The following is a 16,398-nucleotide window of genomic DNA, read 5'->3' on the forward strand; positions in this document are numbered from 1 at the left end:
CGGTTGAGAACCAGTGTATTGAGCACACTATGGCCATTGGCGAGTGAATGCTGTAGCGCTTCCCGACAGGTCGGGTTCGGAACCTCTGTCAACTTCCACGCAGGGTGATGATCTTTTGGTCATCACACTCGCCAGCTGAAATCGGCGCTGCCTTTTCGTAGTAGTAAAAGCGTAGTGGCCCGTGGGGGGATCGAACCCACGACCTTCGCGTTATTAGCACGACGCTCTAACCAACTGAGCTAACGGGCCTCGACAGATGCAGTTGCTCAGCCCTACGCTGGAACCGTGTGGCATAAAGCCATACACCATTTCTATGGCAGTCGTGTGTCTGCTTCCCTCGTCTATATCCTGCTGACTGTCACGAAGCAGTAGCTATATTGCTCGCAGGACGGGAAACGGCAGCTCTGACAGCTCAAACTCGTCACGATTAGTGTGGAAAAAATTCCGTTCCGGTACCGGGAATCGAACCCGGGCCTCCTGGGTGAAAGCCAGGTATCCTAGCCACTAGACCACACCGGATGTGTGCATTTCTTCGACGGTTCGGACGGCCCCTTGGCCCATTTCGTGCCGATTCCCGCGTCGGCGCCCATCTCTCTTTGCGAGCATCTTTGCGCATGCTGACTGGCAAGGCGCGCACCTCAAACGTCTCAGAGCAATGCTTTTGGCTTCATGCTCTGCTGGGAGAAGAGGAAAAGGGAAGCTGTAAGTAGCAATAACAGGAAGTAAACATTTTCCCGCTGAAGCGTTGTGGATAACAAACAAGAAATAAATTGGGGTCCTAGCAACAGCACCACCATCGGTCACAGAAAATTAAATGCCCCGGGTGAGGATCGAACTCACGACCTTAAGATTATGAGACTTACGCGCTGCCTACTGCGCTACCGAGGCACCGGTGAAGCGTTTGTCCTGGAAGCTGGGTAAGTACCACACCCAATGTTAGACGTGAAGACACTGTACTTCCTGGATAACGTGTTCTGTTTGCTACACGTGCATTGCCGGCCCAGTTGATTGCGGTGTTGCTGCAGCTTTTGCAACGATAGGCAGCACTCCTTGTCGTTAAAGTTCAGTGCCTCGGAGGCACCTGGACACAGCAACTTGTGAGGCCAGGCCGACGCTAGTCTGTAGAACATGATGCGAGCGTCCCAGTGGGGACCCGCTAGTGCTGCGTTCTCGGTTCTTCTCAAAGGAATCCAGCTATACATTCTTGTGGATCGTGCATGTAAAGCGCGCAAGCCACACGGCAGCATTACCGCGGGAAAAGCAAAATGATGCATCGGCCGGGAATCGAACCCGGGCCGCCCGCGTGGCAGGCGAGCATTCTACCACTGAACCACCGATGCTCCGGGCGGTAGCAACTTCGCGCTGCTTCCCGAGCAGTTGTCTTGAGGGAAAGTGGGACTGTCGTCAAGCGCCATAGCATTCTGTCGAGAAGATGCTGCAGACGCTGAACCCTGCACTGTACTGCTTAAAATCGCCGCCAGAACGCGATCCTCTGGGTACTCTTGCGTCGCCGGAGCCGACTCTTGCCAAAGGATGCGAAATGTGCGCGGATATGCTGTCCGAATGCGTCTGGATGTGCTCCCCTAGCCTACCTCGAAATGCGCCTGCCAGGTACCACCACCTTCGGCCGCTGCCGACAGGCGGGAAGCCGACACAGTGCGGCGCCGGGGCGCTCGCTTGTGCGGTGGTGGTGTAATGGTCAGCATAGTTGCCTTCCAAGCAGTTGATCCGGGTTCGATTCCCGGCCACCGCAGCAGGCTTTTAATTTCGCGTTTGAGTACTTTTGCCACGCGCCTTGAAATTAATGTTTTTTTCCCCTCCCTGTTACTCGCTGCAGACCAGCCTGTAGTGTGTCTCGACTTGTCTCGACTTTGCTCGGCTGACGCGAGAGCTGACGCTCTCAAATCGGCCTATATCAAAACAACAAGCACGAGAAACGACTGAGAGAGGTAAGGAGAGGCGAGGCGAGGCGATGGACACACGGCACGCCCCTTCATTTCACGGTGGCGTCTCCATGACCGAATCGGGCTGTGGCTCCGAAAATAAAGGAGAAAGAAAAATACGAAGTAAAACTGCCAACAGTACCCTGTGTTCCGATGCACTCACCCGCCCAAGTACTGACAAGGGCCAAAGTTGTTACGCATCGGCAATCGGACATTTCCTTTCATTTTCTCTTTATCGGTTGAGAACCAGTGTATTGAGCACACTATGGCCATTGGCGAGTGAATGCTGTAGCGCTTCCCGACAGGTCGGGTTCGGAACCTCTGTCAACTTCCACGCAGGGTGATGATCTTTTGGTCATCACACTCGCCAGCTGAAATCGGCGCTGCCTTTTCGTAGTAGTAAAAGCGTAGTGGCCCGTGGGGGGATCGAACCCACGACCTTCGCGTTATTAGCACGACGCTCTAACCAACTGAGCTAACGGGCCTCGACAGATGCAGTTGCTCAGCCCTACGCTGGAACCGTGTGGCATGAAGCCATACACCATTTCTATGGCAGTCGTGTGTCTGCTTCCCTCGTCTATATCCTGCTGACTGTCACGAAGCAGTAGCTATATTGCTCGCAGGACGGGAAACGGCAGCTCTGACAGCTCAAACTCGTCACGATTAGTGTGGAAAAAATTCCGTTCCGGTACCGGGAATCGAACCCGGGCCTCCTGGGTGAAAGCCAGGTATCCTAGCCACTAGACCACACCGGATGTGTGCATTTCTTCGACGGTTCGGACGGCCCCTTGGCCCATTTCGTGCCGATTCCCGCGTCGGCGCCCATCTCTCTTTGCGAGCATCTTTGCGCATGCTGACTGGCAAGGCGCGCACCTCAAACGTCTCAGAGCAATGCTTTTGGCTTCATGCTCTGCTGGGAGAAGAGGAAAAGGGAAGCTGTAAGTAGCAATAACAGGAAGTAAACATTTTCCCGCTGAAGCGTTGTGGATAACAAACAAGAAATAAATTGGGGTCCTAGCAACAGCACCACCATCGGTCACAGAAAATTAAATGCCCCGGGTGAGGATCGAACTCACGACCTTAAGATTATGAGACTTACGCGCTGCCTACTGCGCTACCGAGGCACCGGTGAAGCGTTTGTCCTGGAAGCTGGGTAAGTACCACACCCAATGTTAGACGTGAAGACACTGTACTTCCTGGATAACGTGTTCTGTTTGCTACACGTGCATTGCCGGCCCAGTTGATTGCGGTGTTGCTGCAGCTTTTGCAACGATAGGCAGCACTCCTTGTCGTTAAAGTTCAGTGCCTCGGAGGCACCTGGACACAGCAACTTGTGAGGCCAGGCCGACGCTAGTCTGTAGAACATGATGCGAGCGTCCCAGTGGGGACCCGCTAGTGCTGCGTTCTCGGTTCTTCTCAAAGGAATCCAGCTATACATTCTTGTGGATCGTGCATGTAAAGCGCGCAAGCCACACGGCAGCATTACCGCGGGAAAAGCAAAATGATGCATCGGCCGGGAATCGAACCCGGGCCGCCCGCGTGGCAGGCGAGCATTCTACCACTGAACCACCGATGCTCCGGGCGGTAGCAACTTCGCGCTGCTTCCCGAGCAGTTGTCTTGAGGGAAAGTGGGACTGTCGTCAAGCGCCATAGCATTCTGTCGAGAAGATGCTGCAGACGCTGAACCCTGCACTGTACTGCTTAAAATCGCCGCCAGAACGCGATCCTCTGGGTACTCTTGCGTCGCCGGAGCCGACTCTTGCCAAAGGATGCGAAATGTGCGCGGATATGCTGTCCGAATGCGTCTGGATGTGCTCCCCTAGCCTACCTCGAAATGCGCCTGCCAGGTACCACCACCTTCGGCCGCTGCCGACAGGCGGGAAGCCGACACAGTGCGGCGCCGGGGCGCTCGCTTGTGCGGTGGTGGTGTAATGGTCAGCATAGTTGCCTTCCAAGCAGTTGATCCGGGTTCGATTCCCGGCCACCGCAGCAGGCTTTTAATTTCGCGTTTGAGTACTTTTGCCACGCGCCTTGAAATTAATGTTTTTTTCCCCTCCCTGTTACTCGCTGCAGACCAGCCTGTAGTGTGTCTCGACTTGTCTCGACTTTGCTCGGCTGACGCGAGAGCTGACGCTCTCAAATCGGCCTATATCAAAACAACAAGCACGAGAAACGACTGAGAGAGGTAAGGAGAGGCGAGGCGAGGCGATGGACACACGGCACGCCCCTTCATTTCACGGTGGCGTCTCCATGACCGAATCGGGCTGTGGCTCCGAAAATAAAGGAGAAAGAAAAATACGAAGTAAAACTGCCAACAGTACCCTGTGTTCCGATGCACTCACCCGCCCAAGTACTGACAAGGGCCAAAGTTGTTACGCATCGGCAATCGGACATTTCCTTTCATTTTCTCTTTATCGGTTGAGAACCAGTGTATTGAGCACACTATGGCCATTGGCGAGTGAATGCTGTAGCGCTTCCCGACAGGTCGGGTTCGGAACCTCTGTCAACTTCCACGCAGGGTGATGATCTTTTGGTCATCACACTCGCCAGCTGAAATCGGCGCTGCCTTTTCGTAGTAGTAAAAGCGTAGTGGCCCGTGGGGGGATCGAACCCACGACCTTCGCGTTATTAGCACGACGCTCTAACCAACTGAGCTAACGGGCCTCGACAGATGCAGTTGCTCAGCCCTACGCTGGAACCGTGTGGCATGAAGCCATACACCATTTCTATGGCAGTCGTGTGTCTGCTTCCCTCGTCTATATCCTGCTGACTGTCACGAAGCAGTAGCTATATTGCTCGCAGGACGGGAAACGGCAGCTCTGACAGCTCAAACTCGTCACGATTAGTGTGGAAAAAATTCCGTTCCGGTACCGGGAATCGAACCCGGGCCTCCTGGGTGAAAGCCAGGTATCCTAGCCACTAGACCACACCGGATGTGTGCATTTCTTCGACGGTTCGGACGGCCCCTTGGCCCATTTCGTGCCGATTCCCGCGTCGGCGCCCATCTCTCTTTGCGAGCATCTTTGCGCATGCTGACTGGCAAGGCGCGCACCTCAAACGTCTCAGAGCAATGCTTTTGGCTTCATGCTCTGCTGGGAGAAGAGGAAAAGGGAAGCTGTAAGTAGCAATAACAGGAAGTAAACATTTTCCCGCTGAAGCGTTGTGGATAACAAACAAGAAATAAATTGGGGTCCTAGCAACAGCACCACCATCGGTCACAGAAAATTAAATGCCCCGGGTGAGGATCGAACTCACGACCTTAAGATTATGAGACTTACGCGCTGCCTACTGCGCTACCGAGGCACCGGTGAAGCGTTTGTCCTGGAAGCTGGGTAAGTACCACACCCAATGTTAGACGTGAAGACACTGTACTTCCTGGATAACGTGTTCTGTTTGCTACACGTGCATTGCCGGCCCAGTTGATTGCGGTGTTGCTGCAGCTTTTGCAACGATAGGCAGCACTCCTTGTCGTTAAAGTTCAGTGCCTCGGAGGCACCTGGACACAGCAACTTGTGAGGCCAGGCCGACGCTAGTCTGTAGAACATGATGCGAGCGTCCCAGTGGGGACCCGCTAGTGCTGCGTTCTCGGTTCTTCTCAAAGGAATCCAGCTATACATTCTTGTGGATCGTGCATGTAAAGCGCGCAAGCCACACGGCAGCATTACCGCGGGAAAAGCAAAATGATGCATCGGCCGGGAATCGAACCCGGGCCGCCCGCGTGGCAGGCGAGCATTCTACCACTGAACCACCGATGCTCCGGGCGGTAGCAACTTCGCGCTGCTTCCCGAGCAGTTGTCTTGAGGGAAAGTGGGACTGTCGTCAAGCGCCATAGCATTCTGTCGAGAAGATGCTGCAGACGCTGAACCCTGCACTGTACTGCTTAAAATCGCCGCCAGAACGCGATCCTCTGGGTACTCTTGCGTCGCCGGAGCCGACTCTTGCCAAAGGATGCGAAATGTGCGCGGATATGCTGTCCGAATGCGTCTGGATGTGCTCCCCTAGCCTACCTCGAAATGCGCCTGCCAGGTACCACCACCTTCGGCCGCTGCCGACAGGCGGGAAGCCGACACAGTGCGGCGCCGGGGCGCTCGCTTGTGCGGTGGTGGTGTAATGGTCAGCATAGTTGCCTTCCAAGCAGTTGATCCGGGTTCGATTCCCGGCCACCGCAGCAGGCTTTTAATTTCGCGTTTGAGTACTTTTGCCACGCGCCTTGAAATTAATGTTTTTTTCCCCTCCCTGTTACTCGCTGCAGACCAGCCTGTAGTGTGTCTCGACTTGTCTCGACTTTGCTCGGCTGACGCGAGAGCTGACGCTCTCAAATCGGCCTATATCAAAACAACAAGCACGAGAAACGACTGAGAGAGGTAAGGAGAGGCGAGGCGAGGCGATGGACACACGGCACGCCCCTTCATTTCACGGTGGCGTCTCCATGACCGAATCGGGCTGTGGCTCCGAAAATAAAGGAGAAAGAAAAATACGAAGTAAAACTGCCAACAGTACCCTGTGTTCCGATGCACTCACCCGCCCAAGTACTGACAAGGGCCAAAGTTGTTACGCATCGGCAATCGGACATTTCCTTTCATTTTCTCTTTATCGGTTGAGAACCAGTGTATTGAGCACACTATGGCCATTGGCGAGTGAATGCTGTAGCGCTTCCCGACAGGTCGGGTTCGGAACCTCTGTCAACTTCCACGCAGGGTGATGATCTTTTGGTCATCACACTCGCCAGCTGAAATCGGCGCTGCCTTTTCGTAGTAGTAAAAGCGTAGTGGCCCGTGGGGGGATCGAACCCACGACCTTCGCGTTATTAGCACGACGCTCTAACCAACTGAGCTAACGGGCCTCGACAGATGCAGTTGCTCAGCCCTACGCTGGAACCGTGTGGCATGAAGCCATACACCATTTCTATGGCAGTCGTGTGTCTGCTTCCCTCGTCTATATCCTGCTGACTGTCACGAAGCAGTAGCTATATTGCTCGCAGGACGGGAAACGGCAGCTCTGACAGCTCAAACTCGTCACGATTAGTGTGGAAAAAATTCCGTTCCGGTACCGGGAATCGAACCCGGGCCTCCTGGGTGAAAGCCAGGTATCCTAGCCACTAGACCACACCGGATGTGTGCATTTCTTCGACGGTTCGGACGGCCCCTTGGCCCATTTCGTGCCGATTCCCGCGTCGGCGCCCATCTCTCTTTGCGAGCATCTTTGCGCATGCTGACTGGCAAGGCGCGCACCTCAAACGTCTCAGAGCAATGCTTTTGGCTTCATGCTCTGCTGGGAGAAGAGGAAAAGGGAAGCTGTAAGTAGCAATAACAGGAAGTAAACATTTTCCCGCTGAAGCGTTGTGGATAACAAACAAGAAATAAATTGGGGTCCTAGCAACAGCACCACCATCGGTCACAGAAAATTAAATGCCCCGGGTGAGGATCGAACTCACGACCTTAAGATTATGAGACTTACGCGCTGCCTACTGCGCTACCGAGGCACCGGTGAAGCGTTTGTCCTGGAAGCTGGGTAAGTACCACACCCAATGTTAGACGTGAAGACACTGTACTTCCTGGATAACGTGTTCTGTTTGCTACACGTGCATTGCCGGCCCAGTTGATTGCGGTGTTGCTGCAGCTTTTGCAACGATAGGCAGCACTCCTTGTCGTTAAAGTTCAGTGCCTCGGAGGCACCTGGACACAGCAACTTGTGAGGCCAGGCCGACGCTAGTCTGTAGAACATGATGCGAGCGTCCCAGTGGGGACCCGCTAGTGCTGCGTTCTCGGTTCTTCTCAAAGGAATCCAGCTATACATTCTTGTGGATCGTGCATGTAAAGCGCGCAAGCCACACGGCAGCATTACCGCGGGAAAAGCAAAATGATGCATCGGCCGGGAATCGAACCCGGGCCGCCCGCGTGGCAGGCGAGCATTCTACCACTGAACCACCGATGCTCCGGGCGGTAGCAACTTCGCGCTGCTTCCCGAGCAGTTGTCTTGAGGGAAAGTGGGACTGTCGTCAAGCGCCATAGCATTCTGTCGAGAAGATGCTGCAGACGCTGAACCCTGCACTGTACTGCTTAAAATCGCCGCCAGAACGCGATCCTCTGGGTACTCTTGCGTCGCCGGAGCCGACTCTTGCCAAAGGATGCGAAATGTGCGCGGATATGCTGTCCGAATGCGTCTGGATGTGCTCCCCTAGCCTACCTCGAAATGCGCCTGCCAGGTACCACCACCTTCGGCCGCTGCCGACAGGCGGGAAGCCGACACAGTGCGGCGCCGGGGCCCTCGCTTGTGCGGTGGTGGTGTAATGGTCAGCATAGTTGCCTTCCAAGCAGTTGATCCGGGTTTGATTCCCGGCCACCGCAGCAGGCTTTTAATTTCGCGTTTGAGTACTTTTGCCACGCGCCTTGAAATTAATGTTTTTTTCCCCTCCCTGTTACTCGCTGCAGACCAGCCTGTAGTGTGTCTCGACTTGTCTCGACTTTGCTCGGCTGACGCGAGAGCTGACGCTCTCAAATCGGCCTATATCAAAACAACAAGCACGAGAAACGACTGAGAGAGGTAAGGAGAGGCGAGGCGAGGCGATGGACACACGGCACGCCCCTTCATTTCACGGTGGCGTCTCCATGACCGAATCGGGCTGTGGCTCCGAAAATAAAGGAGAAAGAAAAATACGAAGTAAAACTGCCAACAGTACCCTGTGTTCCGATGCACTCACCCGCCCAAGTACTGACAAGGGCCAAAGTTGTTACGCATCGGCAATCGGACATTTCCTTTCATTTTCTCTTTATCGGTTGAGAACCAGTGTATTGAGCACACTATGGCCATTGGCGAGTGAATGCTGTAGCGCTTCCCGACAGGTCGGGTTCGGAACCTCTGTCAACTTCCACGCAGGGTGATGATCTTTTGGTCATCACACTCGCCAGCTGAAATCGGCGCTGCCTTTTCGTAGTAGTAAAAGCGTAGTGGCCCGTGGGGGGATCGAACCCACGACCTTCGCGTTATTAGCACGACGCTCTAACCAACTGAGCTAACGGGCCTCGACAGATGCAGTTGCTCAGCCCTACGCTGGAACCGTGTGGCATGAAGCCATACACCATTTCTATGGCAGTCGTGTGTCTGCTTCCCTCGTCTATATCCTGCTGACTGTCACGAAGCAGTAGCTATATTGCTCGCAGGACGGGAAACGGCAGCTCTGACAGCTCAAACTCGTCACGATTAGTGTGGAAAAAATTCCGTTCCGGTACCGGGAATCGAACCCGGGCCTCCTGGGTGAAAGCCAGGTATCCTAGCCACTAGACCACACCGGATGTGTGCATTTCTTCGACGGTTCGGACGGCCCCTTGGCCCATTTCGTGCCGATTCCCGCGTCGGCGCCCATCTCTCTTTGCGAGCATCTTTGCGCATGCTGACTGGCAAGGCGCGCACCTCAAACGTCTCAGAGCAATGCTTTTGGCTTCATGCTCTGCTGGGAGAAGAGGAAAAGGGAAGCTGTAAGTAGCAATAACAGGAAGTAAACATTTTCCCGCTGAAGCGTTGTGGATAACAAACAAGAAATAAATTGGGGTCCTAGCAACAGCACCACCATCGGTCACAGAAAATTAAATGCCCCGGGTGAGGATCGAACTCACGACCTTAAGATTATGAGACTTACGCGCTGCCTACTGCGCTACCGAGGCACCGGTGAAGCGTTTGTCCTGGAAGCTGGGTAAGTACCACACCCAATGTTAGACGTGAAGACACTGTACTTCCTGGATAACGTGTTCTGTTTGCTACACGTGCATTGCCGGCCCAGTTGATTGCGGTGTTGCTGCAGCTTTTGCAACGATAGGCAGCACTCCTTGTCGTTAAAGTTCAGTGCCTCGGAGGCACCTGGACACAGCAACTTGTGAGGCCAGGCCGACGCTAGTCTGTAGAACATGATGCGAGCGTCCCAGTGGGGACCCGCTAGTGCTGCGTTCTCGGTTCTTCTCAAAGGAATCCAGCTATACATTCTTGTGGATCGTGCATGTAAAGCGCGCAAGCCACACGGCAGCATTACCGCGGGAAAAGCAAAATGATGCATCGGCCGGGAATCGAACCCGGGCCGCCCGCGTGGCAGGCGAGCATTCTACCACTGAACCACCGATGCTCCGGGCGGTAGCAACTTCGCGCTGCTTCCCGAGCAGTTGTCTTGAGGGAAAGTGGGACTGTCGTCAAGCGCCATAGCATTCTGTCGAGAAGATGCTGCAGACGCTGAACCCTGCACTGTACTGCTTAAAATCGCCGCCAGAACGCGATCCTCTGGGTACTCTTGCGTCGCCGGAGCCGACTCTTGCCAAAGGATGCGAAATGTGCGCGGATATGCTGTCCGAATGCGTCTGGATGTGCTCCCCTAGCCTACCTCGAAATGCGCCTGCCAGGTACCACCACCTTCGGCCGCTGCCGACAGGCGGGAAGCCGACACAGTGCGGCGCCGGGGCCCTCGCTTGTGCGGTGGTGGTGTAATGGTCAGCATAGTTGCCTTCCAAGCAGTTGATCCGGGTTCGATTCCCGGCCACCGCAGCAGGCTTTTAATTTCGCGTTTGAGTACTTTTGCCACGCGCCTTGAAATTAATGTTTTTTTCCCCTCCCTGTTACTCGCTGCAGACCAGCCTGTAGTGTGTCTCGACTTGTCTCGACTTTGCTCGGCTGACGCGAGAGCTGACGCTCTCAAATCGGCCTATATCAAAACAACAAGCACGAGAAACGACTGAGAGAGGTAAGGAGAGGCGAGGCGAGGCGATGGACACACGGCACGCCCCTTCATTTCACGGTGGCGTCTCCATGACCGAATCGGGCTGTGGCTCCGAAAATAAAGGAGAAAGAAAAATACGAAGTAAAACTGCCAACAGTACCCTGTGTTCCGATGCACTCACCCGCCCAAGTACTGACAAGGGCCAAAGTTGTTACGCATCGGCAATCGGACATTTCCTTTCATTTTCTCTTTATCGGTTGAGAACCAGTGTATTGAGCACACTATGGCCATTGGCGAGTGAATGCTGTAGCGCTTCCCGACAGGTCGGGTTCGGAACCTCTGTCAACTTCCACGCAGGGTGATGATCTTTTGGTCATCACACTCGCCAGCTGAAATCGGCGCTGCCTTTTCGTAGTAGTAAAAGCGTAGTGGCCCGTGGGGGGATCGAACCCACGACCTTCGCGTTATTAGCACGACGCTCTAACCAACTGAGCTAACGGGCCTCCACAGATGCAGTTGCTCAGCCCTACGCTGGAACCGTGTGGCATGAAGCCATACACCATTTCTATGGCAGTCGTGTGTCTGCTTCCCTCGTCTATATCCTGCTGACTGTCACGAAGCAGTAGCTATATTGCTCGCAGGACGGGAAACGGCAGCTCTGACAGCTCAAACTCGTCACGATTAGTGTGGAAAAAATTCCGTTCCGGTACCGGGAATCGAACCCGGGCCTCCTGGGTGAAAGCCAGGTATCCTAGCCACTAGACCACACCGGATGTGTGCATTTCTTCGACGGTTCGGACGGCCCCTTGGCCCATTTCGTGCCGATTCCCGCGTCGGCGCCCATCTCTCTTTGCGAGCATCTTTGCGCATGCTGACTGGCAAGGCGCGCACCTCAAACGTCTCAGAGCAATGCTTTTGGCTTCATGCTCTGCTGGGAGAAGAGGAAAAGGGAAGCTGTAAGTAGCAATAACAGGAAGTAAACATTTTCCCGCTGAAGCGTTGTGGATAACAAACAAGAAATAAATTGGGGTCCTAGCAACAGCACCACCATCGGTCACAGAAAATTAAATGCCCCGGGTGAGGATCGAACTCACGACCTTAAGATTATGAGACTTACGCGCTGCCTACTGCGCTACCGAGGCACCGGTGAAGCGTTTGTCCTGGAAGCTGGGTAAGTACCACACCCAATGTTAGACGTGAAGACACTGTACTTCCTGGATAACGTGTTCTGTTTGCTACACGTGCATTGCCGGCCCAGTTGATTGCGGTGTTGCTGCAGCTTTTGCAACGATAGGCAGCACTCCTTGTCGTTAAAGTTCAGTGCCTCGGAGGCACCTGGACACAGCAACTTGTGAGGCCAGGCCGACGCTAGTCTGTAGAACATGATGCGAGCGTCCCAGTGGGGACCCGCTAGTGCTGCGTTCTCGGTTCTTCTCAAAGGAATCCAGCTATACATTCTTGTGGATCGTGCATGTAAAGCGCGCAAGCCACACGGCAGCATTACCGCGGGAAAAGCAAAATGATGCATCGGCCGGGAATCGAACCCGGGCCGCCCGCGTGGCAGGCGAGCATTCTACCACTGAACCACCGATGCTCCGGGCGGTAGCAACTTCGCGCTGCTTCCCGAGCAGTTGTCTTGAGGGAAAGTGGGACTGTCGTCAAGCGCCATAGCATTCTGTCGAGAAGATGCTGCAGACGCTGAACCCTGCACTGTACTGCTTAAAATCGCCGCCAGAACGCGATCCTCTGGGTACTCTTGCGTCGCCGGAGCCGACTCTTGCCAAAGGATGCGAAATGTGCGCGGATATGCTGTCCGAATGCGTCTGGATGTGCTCCCCTAGCCTACCTCGAAATGCGCCTGCCAGGTACCACCACCTTCGGCCGCTGCCGACAGGCGGGAAGCCGACACAGTGCGGCGCCGGGGCCCTCGCTTGTGCGGTGGTGGTGTAATGGTCAGCATAGTTGCCTTCCAAGCAGTTGATCCGGGTTCGATTCCCGGCCACCGCAGCAGGCTTTTAATTTCGCGTTTGAGTACTTTTGCCACGCGCCTTGAAATTAATGTTTTTTTCCCCTCCCTGTTACTCGCTGCAGACCAGCCTGTAGTGTGTCTCGACTTGTCTCGACTTTGCTCGGCTGACGCGAGAGCTGACGCTCTCAAATCGGCCTATATCAAAACAACAAGCACGAGAAACGACTGAGAGAGGTAAGGAGAGGCGAGGCGAGGCGATGGACACACGGCACGCCCCTTCATTTCACGGTGGCGTCTCCATGACCGAATCGGGCTGTGGCTCCGAAAATAAAGGAGAAAGAAAAATACGAAGTAAAACTGCCAACAGTACCCTGTGTTCCGATGCACTCACCCGCCCAAGTACTGACAAGGGCCAAAGTTGTTACGCATCGGCAATCGGACATTTCCTTTCATTTTCTCTTTATCGGTTGAGAACCAGTGTATTGAGCACACTATGGCCATTGGCGAGTGAATGCTGTAGCGCTTCCCGACAGGTCGGGTTCGGAACCTCTGTCAACTTCCACGCAGGGTGATGATCTTTTGGTCATCACACTCGCCAGCTGAAATCGGCGCTGCCTTTTCGTAGTAGTAAAAGCGTAGTGGCCCGTGGGGGGATCGAACCCACGACCTTCGCGTTATTAGCACGACGCTCTAACCAACTGAGCTAACGGGCCTCGACAGATGCAGTTGCTCAGCCCTACGCTGGAACCGTGTGGCATGAAGCCATACACCATTTCTATGGCAGTCGTGTGTCTGCTTCCCTCGTCTATATCCTGCTGACTGTCACGAAGCAGTAGCTATATTGCTCGCAGGACGGGAAACGGCAGCTCTGACAGCTCAAACTCGTCACGATTAGTGTGGAAAAAATTCCGTTCCGGTACCGGGAATCGAACCCGGGCCTCCTGGGTGAAAGCCAGGTATCCTAGCCACTAGACCACACCGGATGTGTGCATTTCTTCGACGGTTCGGACGGCCCCTTGGCCCATTTCGTGCCGATTCCCGCGTCGGCGCCCATCTCTCTTTGCGAGCATCTTTGCGCATGCTGACTGGCAAGGCGCGCACCTCAAACGTCTCAGAGCAATGCTTTTGGCTTCATGCTCTGCTGGGAGAAGAGGAAAAGGGAAGCTGTAAGTAGCAATAACAGGAAGTAAACATTTTCCCGCTGAAGCGTTGTGGATAACAAACAAGAAATAAATTGGGGTCCTAGCAACAGCACCACCATCGGTCACAGAAAATTAAATGCCCCGGGTGAGGATCGAACTCACGACCTTAAGATTATGAGACTTACGCGCTGCCTACTGCGCTACCGAGGCACCGGTGAAGCGTTTGTCCTGGAAGCTGGGTAAGTACCACACCCAATGTTAGACGTGAAGACACTGTACTTCCTGGATAACGTGTTCTGTTTGCTACACGTGCATTGCCGGCCCAGTTGATTGCGGTGTTGCTGCAGCTTTTGCAACGATAGGCAGCACTCCTTGTCGTTAAAGTTCAGTGCCTCGGAGGCACCTGGACACAGCAACTTGTGAGGCCAGGCCGACGCTAGTCTGTAGAACATGATGCGAGCGTCCCAGTGGGGACCCGCTAGTGCTGCGTTCTCGGTTCTTCTCAAAGGAATCCAGCTATACATTCTTGTGGATCGTGCATGTAAAGCGCGCAAGCCACACGGCAGCATTACCGCGGGAAAAGCAAAATGATGCATCGGCCGGGAATCGAACCCGGGCCGCCCGCGTGGCAGGCGAGCATTCTACCACTGAACCACCGATGCTCCGGGCGGTAGCAACTTCGCGCTGCTTCCCGAGCAGTTGTCTTGAGGGAAAGTGGGACTGTCGTCAAGCGCCATAGCATTCTGTCGAGAAGATGCTGCAGACGCTGAACCCTGCACTGTACTGCTTAAAATCGCCGCCAGAACGCGATCCTCTGGGTACTCTTGCGTCGCCGGAGCCGACTCTTGCCAAAGGATGCGAAATGTGCGCGGATATGCTGTCCGAATGCGTCTGGATGTGCTCCCCTAGCCTACCTCGAAATGCGCCTGCCAGGTACCACCACCTTCGGCCGCTGCCGACAGGCGGGAAGCCGACACAGTGCGGCGCCGGGGCGCTCGCTTGTGCGGTGGTGGTGTAATGGTCAGCATAGTTGCCTTCCAAGCAGTTGATCCGGGTTCGATTCCCGGCCACCGCAGCAGGCATTTAATTTCGCGTTTGAGTACTTTTGCCACGCGCCTTGAAATTAATGTTTTTTTCCCCTCCCTGTTACTCGCTGCAGACCAGCCTGTAGTGTGTCTCGACTTTGCTCGGCTGACGCGAGAGCTGACGCTCTCAAATCGGCCTATATCAAAACAACAAGCACGAGAAACGACTGAGAGAGGTAAGGAGAGGCGAGGCGAGGCGATGGACACACGGCACGCCCCTTCATTTCACGGTGGCGTCTCCATGACCGAATCGGGCTGTGGCTCCGAAAATAAAGGAGAAAGAAAAATACGAAGTAAAACTGCCAACAGTACCCTGTGTTCCGATGCACTCACCCGCCCAAGTACTGACAAGGGCCAAAGTTGTTACGCATCGGCAATCGGACATTTCCTTTCATTTTCTCTTTATCGGTTGAGAACCAGTGTATTGAGCACACTATGGCCATTGGCGAGTGAATGCTGTAGCGCTTCCCGACAGGTCGGGTTCGGAACCTCTGTCAACTTCCACGCAGGGTGATGATCTTTTGGTCATCACACTCGCCAGCTGAAATCGGCGCTGCCTTTTCGTAGTAGTAAAAGCGTAGTGGCCCGTGGGGGGATCGAACCCACGACCTTCGCGTTATTAGCACGACGCTCTAACCAACTGAGCTAACGGGCCTCCACAGATGCAGTTGCTCAGCCCTACGCTGGAACCGTGTGGCATGAAGCCATACACCATTTCTATGGCAGTCGTGTGTCTGCTTCCCTCGTCTATATCCTGCTGACTGTCACGAAGCAGTAGCTATATTGCTCGCAGGACGGGAAACGGCAGCTCTGACAGCTCAAACTCGTCACGATTAGTGTGGAAAAAATTCCGTTCCGGTACCGGGAATCGAACCCGGGCCTCCTGGGTGAAAGCCAGGTATCCTAGCCACTAGACCACACCGGATGTGTGCATTTCTTCGACGGTTCGGACGGCCCCTTGGCCCATTTCGTGCCGATTCCCGCGTCGGCGCCCATCTCTCTTTGCGAGCATCTTTGCGCATGCTGACTGGCAAGGCGCGCACCTCAAACGTCTCAGAGCAATGCTTTTGGCTTCATGCTCTGCTGGGAGAAGAGGAAAAGGGAAGCTGTAAGTAGCAATAACAGGAAGTAAACATTTTCCCGCTGAAGCGTTGTGGATAACAAACAAGAAATAAATTGGGGTCCTAGCAACAGCACCACCATCGGTCACAGAAAATTAAATGCCCCGGGTGAGGATCGAACTCACGACCTTAAGATTATGAGACTTACGCGCTGCCTACTGCGCTACCGAGGCACCGGTGAAGCGTTTGTCCTGGAAGCTGGGTAAGTACCACACCCAATGTTAGACGTGAAGACACTGTACTTCCTGGATAACGTGTTCTGTTTGCTACACGTGCATTGCCGGCCCAGTTGATTGCGGTGTTGCTGCAGCTTTTGCAACGATAGGCAGCACTCCTTGTCGTTAAAGTTCAGTGCCTCGGAGGCACCTGGACACAGCAACTTGTGAGGCCAGGCCGACGCTAGTCTGTAGAACATGATGCGAGCGTCCCAGTGGGGACCC

At 54.5% G+C, this 16,398-nt stretch overlaps 38 non-coding genes across 38 annotated transcripts; 7 read left to right on the top strand and 31 right to left on the bottom strand.

Moving 5' to 3' along the window:
• Nucleotides 1-175: 175 nt before the first annotated feature.
• Trnai-aau (transfer RNA isoleucine (anticodon AAU)) lies at nucleotides 176-249 on the bottom strand. The gene has a single exon. It is a non-coding gene; the product is annotated as a tRNA-Ile (tRNA).
• Nucleotides 250-447: 198 nt separating this feature from the next.
• Nucleotides 448-519, bottom strand: Trnae-uuc (transfer RNA glutamic acid (anticodon UUC)). Its single transcript has one exon. It is a non-coding gene; the product is annotated as a tRNA-Glu (tRNA).
• A 296-nt stretch (nucleotides 520-815) lies between these two features.
• On the bottom strand, nucleotides 816-888 carry Trnam-cau (transfer RNA methionine (anticodon CAU)). The gene has a single exon. It is a non-coding gene; the product is annotated as a tRNA-Met (tRNA).
• Nucleotides 889-1,269: 381 nt separating this feature from the next.
• On the bottom strand, nucleotides 1,270-1,340 carry Trnag-gcc (transfer RNA glycine (anticodon GCC)). The gene has a single exon. It is a non-coding gene; the product is annotated as a tRNA-Gly (tRNA).
• Nucleotides 1,341-1,681: 341 nt separating this feature from the next.
• Trnag-ucc (transfer RNA glycine (anticodon UCC)) lies at nucleotides 1,682-1,753 on the top strand. Its single transcript has one exon. It is a non-coding gene; the product is annotated as a tRNA-Gly (tRNA).
• A 601-nt stretch (nucleotides 1,754-2,354) lies between these two features.
• On the bottom strand, nucleotides 2,355-2,428 carry Trnai-aau (transfer RNA isoleucine (anticodon AAU)). The gene has a single exon. It is a non-coding gene; the product is annotated as a tRNA-Ile (tRNA).
• A 198-nt stretch (nucleotides 2,429-2,626) lies between these two features.
• On the bottom strand, nucleotides 2,627-2,698 carry Trnae-uuc (transfer RNA glutamic acid (anticodon UUC)). Its single transcript has one exon. It is a non-coding gene; the product is annotated as a tRNA-Glu (tRNA).
• A 296-nt stretch (nucleotides 2,699-2,994) lies between these two features.
• Trnam-cau (transfer RNA methionine (anticodon CAU)) lies at nucleotides 2,995-3,067 on the bottom strand. The gene has a single exon. It is a non-coding gene; the product is annotated as a tRNA-Met (tRNA).
• A 381-nt stretch (nucleotides 3,068-3,448) lies between these two features.
• Trnag-gcc (transfer RNA glycine (anticodon GCC)) lies at nucleotides 3,449-3,519 on the bottom strand. Its single transcript has one exon. It is a non-coding gene; the product is annotated as a tRNA-Gly (tRNA).
• Nucleotides 3,520-3,860: 341 nt separating this feature from the next.
• Nucleotides 3,861-3,932, top strand: Trnag-ucc (transfer RNA glycine (anticodon UCC)). The gene has a single exon. It is a non-coding gene; the product is annotated as a tRNA-Gly (tRNA).
• Nucleotides 3,933-4,533: 601 nt separating this feature from the next.
• On the bottom strand, nucleotides 4,534-4,607 carry Trnai-aau (transfer RNA isoleucine (anticodon AAU)). The gene has a single exon. It is a non-coding gene; the product is annotated as a tRNA-Ile (tRNA).
• Nucleotides 4,608-4,805: 198 nt separating this feature from the next.
• Nucleotides 4,806-4,877, bottom strand: Trnae-uuc (transfer RNA glutamic acid (anticodon UUC)). The gene has a single exon. It is a non-coding gene; the product is annotated as a tRNA-Glu (tRNA).
• A 296-nt stretch (nucleotides 4,878-5,173) lies between these two features.
• Nucleotides 5,174-5,246, bottom strand: Trnam-cau (transfer RNA methionine (anticodon CAU)). The gene has a single exon. It is a non-coding gene; the product is annotated as a tRNA-Met (tRNA).
• Nucleotides 5,247-5,627: 381 nt separating this feature from the next.
• Trnag-gcc (transfer RNA glycine (anticodon GCC)) lies at nucleotides 5,628-5,698 on the bottom strand. The gene has a single exon. It is a non-coding gene; the product is annotated as a tRNA-Gly (tRNA).
• Nucleotides 5,699-6,039: 341 nt separating this feature from the next.
• On the top strand, nucleotides 6,040-6,111 carry Trnag-ucc (transfer RNA glycine (anticodon UCC)). The gene has a single exon. It is a non-coding gene; the product is annotated as a tRNA-Gly (tRNA).
• Nucleotides 6,112-6,712: 601 nt separating this feature from the next.
• Nucleotides 6,713-6,786, bottom strand: Trnai-aau (transfer RNA isoleucine (anticodon AAU)). The gene has a single exon. It is a non-coding gene; the product is annotated as a tRNA-Ile (tRNA).
• A 198-nt stretch (nucleotides 6,787-6,984) lies between these two features.
• Trnae-uuc (transfer RNA glutamic acid (anticodon UUC)) lies at nucleotides 6,985-7,056 on the bottom strand. The gene has a single exon. It is a non-coding gene; the product is annotated as a tRNA-Glu (tRNA).
• Nucleotides 7,057-7,352: 296 nt separating this feature from the next.
• Nucleotides 7,353-7,425, bottom strand: Trnam-cau (transfer RNA methionine (anticodon CAU)). Its single transcript has one exon. It is a non-coding gene; the product is annotated as a tRNA-Met (tRNA).
• A 381-nt stretch (nucleotides 7,426-7,806) lies between these two features.
• On the bottom strand, nucleotides 7,807-7,877 carry Trnag-gcc (transfer RNA glycine (anticodon GCC)). The gene has a single exon. It is a non-coding gene; the product is annotated as a tRNA-Gly (tRNA).
• Nucleotides 7,878-8,218: 341 nt separating this feature from the next.
• On the top strand, nucleotides 8,219-8,290 carry Trnag-ucc (transfer RNA glycine (anticodon UCC)). Its single transcript has one exon. It is a non-coding gene; the product is annotated as a tRNA-Gly (tRNA).
• A 601-nt stretch (nucleotides 8,291-8,891) lies between these two features.
• Nucleotides 8,892-8,965, bottom strand: Trnai-aau (transfer RNA isoleucine (anticodon AAU)). Its single transcript has one exon. It is a non-coding gene; the product is annotated as a tRNA-Ile (tRNA).
• Nucleotides 8,966-9,163: 198 nt separating this feature from the next.
• On the bottom strand, nucleotides 9,164-9,235 carry Trnae-uuc (transfer RNA glutamic acid (anticodon UUC)). The gene has a single exon. It is a non-coding gene; the product is annotated as a tRNA-Glu (tRNA).
• Nucleotides 9,236-9,531: 296 nt separating this feature from the next.
• Trnam-cau (transfer RNA methionine (anticodon CAU)) lies at nucleotides 9,532-9,604 on the bottom strand. The gene has a single exon. It is a non-coding gene; the product is annotated as a tRNA-Met (tRNA).
• A 381-nt stretch (nucleotides 9,605-9,985) lies between these two features.
• Trnag-gcc (transfer RNA glycine (anticodon GCC)) lies at nucleotides 9,986-10,056 on the bottom strand. The gene has a single exon. It is a non-coding gene; the product is annotated as a tRNA-Gly (tRNA).
• A 341-nt stretch (nucleotides 10,057-10,397) lies between these two features.
• On the top strand, nucleotides 10,398-10,469 carry Trnag-ucc (transfer RNA glycine (anticodon UCC)). Its single transcript has one exon. It is a non-coding gene; the product is annotated as a tRNA-Gly (tRNA).
• A 601-nt stretch (nucleotides 10,470-11,070) lies between these two features.
• On the bottom strand, nucleotides 11,071-11,144 carry Trnai-aau (transfer RNA isoleucine (anticodon AAU)). Its single transcript has one exon. It is a non-coding gene; the product is annotated as a tRNA-Ile (tRNA).
• Nucleotides 11,145-11,342: 198 nt separating this feature from the next.
• On the bottom strand, nucleotides 11,343-11,414 carry Trnae-uuc (transfer RNA glutamic acid (anticodon UUC)). The gene has a single exon. It is a non-coding gene; the product is annotated as a tRNA-Glu (tRNA).
• Nucleotides 11,415-11,710: 296 nt separating this feature from the next.
• Trnam-cau (transfer RNA methionine (anticodon CAU)) lies at nucleotides 11,711-11,783 on the bottom strand. Its single transcript has one exon. It is a non-coding gene; the product is annotated as a tRNA-Met (tRNA).
• A 381-nt stretch (nucleotides 11,784-12,164) lies between these two features.
• Trnag-gcc (transfer RNA glycine (anticodon GCC)) lies at nucleotides 12,165-12,235 on the bottom strand. Its single transcript has one exon. It is a non-coding gene; the product is annotated as a tRNA-Gly (tRNA).
• Nucleotides 12,236-12,576: 341 nt separating this feature from the next.
• On the top strand, nucleotides 12,577-12,648 carry Trnag-ucc (transfer RNA glycine (anticodon UCC)). Its single transcript has one exon. It is a non-coding gene; the product is annotated as a tRNA-Gly (tRNA).
• A 601-nt stretch (nucleotides 12,649-13,249) lies between these two features.
• Nucleotides 13,250-13,323, bottom strand: Trnai-aau (transfer RNA isoleucine (anticodon AAU)). The gene has a single exon. It is a non-coding gene; the product is annotated as a tRNA-Ile (tRNA).
• A 198-nt stretch (nucleotides 13,324-13,521) lies between these two features.
• Trnae-uuc (transfer RNA glutamic acid (anticodon UUC)) lies at nucleotides 13,522-13,593 on the bottom strand. Its single transcript has one exon. It is a non-coding gene; the product is annotated as a tRNA-Glu (tRNA).
• Nucleotides 13,594-13,889: 296 nt separating this feature from the next.
• Nucleotides 13,890-13,962, bottom strand: Trnam-cau (transfer RNA methionine (anticodon CAU)). The gene has a single exon. It is a non-coding gene; the product is annotated as a tRNA-Met (tRNA).
• A 381-nt stretch (nucleotides 13,963-14,343) lies between these two features.
• Trnag-gcc (transfer RNA glycine (anticodon GCC)) lies at nucleotides 14,344-14,414 on the bottom strand. The gene has a single exon. It is a non-coding gene; the product is annotated as a tRNA-Gly (tRNA).
• A 341-nt stretch (nucleotides 14,415-14,755) lies between these two features.
• Nucleotides 14,756-14,827, top strand: Trnag-ucc (transfer RNA glycine (anticodon UCC)). Its single transcript has one exon. It is a non-coding gene; the product is annotated as a tRNA-Gly (tRNA).
• Nucleotides 14,828-15,418: 591 nt separating this feature from the next.
• Nucleotides 15,419-15,492, bottom strand: Trnai-aau (transfer RNA isoleucine (anticodon AAU)). Its single transcript has one exon. It is a non-coding gene; the product is annotated as a tRNA-Ile (tRNA).
• Nucleotides 15,493-15,690: 198 nt separating this feature from the next.
• Nucleotides 15,691-15,762, bottom strand: Trnae-uuc (transfer RNA glutamic acid (anticodon UUC)). Its single transcript has one exon. It is a non-coding gene; the product is annotated as a tRNA-Glu (tRNA).
• Nucleotides 15,763-16,058: 296 nt separating this feature from the next.
• Nucleotides 16,059-16,131, bottom strand: Trnam-cau (transfer RNA methionine (anticodon CAU)). Its single transcript has one exon. It is a non-coding gene; the product is annotated as a tRNA-Met (tRNA).
• Nucleotides 16,132-16,398: the final 267 nt, after the last annotated feature.

Source organism: Schistocerca gregaria, chromosome 2, assembly GCF_023897955.1.
Source record: "Schistocerca gregaria isolate iqSchGreg1 chromosome 2, iqSchGreg1.2, whole genome shotgun sequence".
NCBI classification, from domain to species: domain Eukaryota; kingdom Metazoa; phylum Arthropoda; class Insecta; order Orthoptera; family Acrididae; genus Schistocerca; species Schistocerca gregaria.